Raw genomic sequence first — 2,107 nt, forward strand, 5'->3', positions numbered from 1 at the left:
AAGGACTTGTATGCATGCATATAAGCATAACCAATGGACATAAGACACTGGGGGGTAGGGGAGGCCAGGGGATTGTCAAGGGCGGGGGAAAAAAGGAGAAATATGTAATACTCTTTGTAATAATTTAAGCAATAAAAAAAAATAAAAAAAATATTATTGACTGTATTGCCTACGCTATACTTTATACCCCATGACTATTTTACTAGTATAACTGCCAATTTGTACTTCTTAATCCCATCACCTTTTTCCCCAACTCTCCTACCAATTTGGCAATCATCAATTTGTTCTCTGTATCTATGTGTTTATTTCTGTTTTGCTTGTTCATTTTTTTTTCATTTTGTTTTTTAGATTTCACATATAAGTGAAATCATATAGTACTAGTATTTGTCTTTTTCTATTCGACTTGTGTTTTGTGTTGACTTGCTTTATTCACTCAGAATTGCTTGTGACTTCCATCCATGCTGCTGTGTGTACTTGGAGCTCCCCACCCCAACCCACTGATGTATAGAACTCTATTATATGAATGTACCGAAATGTACTCATCCGTCTCCTGTTAATGGACACTTGGCTTGTTTTCAGCTTTTCTCTAGTACAGTAGTCGGCAAACTGCGGCCCCTTGATTGTGGCTCTTCCACAAAATACCACATGCGGGCACGCACATACAGTGCGATTGAAACTTCGTGGCCACACTCAAGGGGCCAAAGAGCTGCATGTGGCTTGCGAGCCGCAGTTTGCCGACCACTGCTCTAGTACACCTAATGCTACTATAAATTTCCATGTACCTGACATTTGGTGCACGTGTATAAGGGTTTCTCTAGGGAGTATACCTAGAGAATGGCTGCATTGTAGGGAATGAAAATGTTTAACTTTTACATGATAGTCTCATATTCTTCCCCAATGTGGTTGTATCAATTTATATTTCCACTAGAGTATATGAGAGTTTCCATTAGTTCAAATTATTGCTATCATTTGAGTATGAGAGAACATTAATTTTGGCCAAATTTCTGAGTGCAAAATGATATGTCACTGTAGTTTCTAGGAGTCTGTCAAATTTGTATGTTTTAAAATTCAGTGGCATTAAGCTAGATCACTAGATAGGGCAAAGGGACAGCATTTGAGCAGAGGGAAACACTTGGCAAGTGTCTTTGCCCCTTTGGGCTGCTATAACAAAATACCACAGGCTTATAAACAAAATAAATAAACAAAATAAATGTATTTCTTTTTTGAAACTATGTTTTTATGTCAATTGAAGAGAAATAATAAGTTTACATATTTTTCTTTTATAGGCCTCATAATTTTTCTTTTTATCATTTACATTTTTTTCAATTACAGTATACATTTAATATTGTTTTGTATTAGTTTCAGGTGTACACAATAGTGGTTAGACAATAATATATTTTATAAAGTGTTCCCCCTGACATTTCAAGTATCCACCTGGCACCATACATAGACATTACAACATTATTGACTATATCTCACATGCTGGACTTCACATCCCTGTGACTATTCTGTAACTACCAATCTGCACTCCTCAATTTCTTCACCTTCTCCACCAAGTCCCCTCCCAACCCCCAGGCAACATCAGCCTATTCTCTGTATCTATGAGTCTGTTTTTGTTTTGTTTGTTCATTTATATTGTTCTTTAGATTCCACATATAAGTGAAATCATATAGTATTTGTGTTTCTCTGACTGACTTGTTTTACTTAGCATAATACCCTCTAGGTCCATCCATGCTGTCGCAAATGGTAAGATTTGCTCCTTTTTATGGCCAAATAACATTCCATTGTACTAGTATATATGTACCACTGCTTTTTTATCCACTCATCTATTGATGGCTACTTATGTTGCTTCCATAGCTTGGCTATCCTATATAGCTTGGCTATCCTATCTAATAATAGACAAATAGGGTAATTAACCGTACCTTTGCTACGCTTCCCATTGGCTAATCAGCACGATATGCAAATTAACAGCCAACAAGATGGTGGCTAATTTGCATACTGAAGGTGGGGCGGCAGCGTGCGAGGCTGCCTGCAGTTCCGGGACCTGGATCCATGACCCTGCCGGGTGGGGCGGCAGCGCGAGGCTGCCCATGGGTACCAGGACCCG

This window comes from Myotis brandtii, unplaced genomic scaffold (genome assembly GCF_000412655.1).
Source record: "Myotis brandtii unplaced genomic scaffold, ASM41265v1 scaffold654, whole genome shotgun sequence".
Classification (NCBI taxonomy): Eukaryota; Metazoa; Chordata; class Mammalia; order Chiroptera; family Vespertilionidae; genus Myotis; species Myotis brandtii.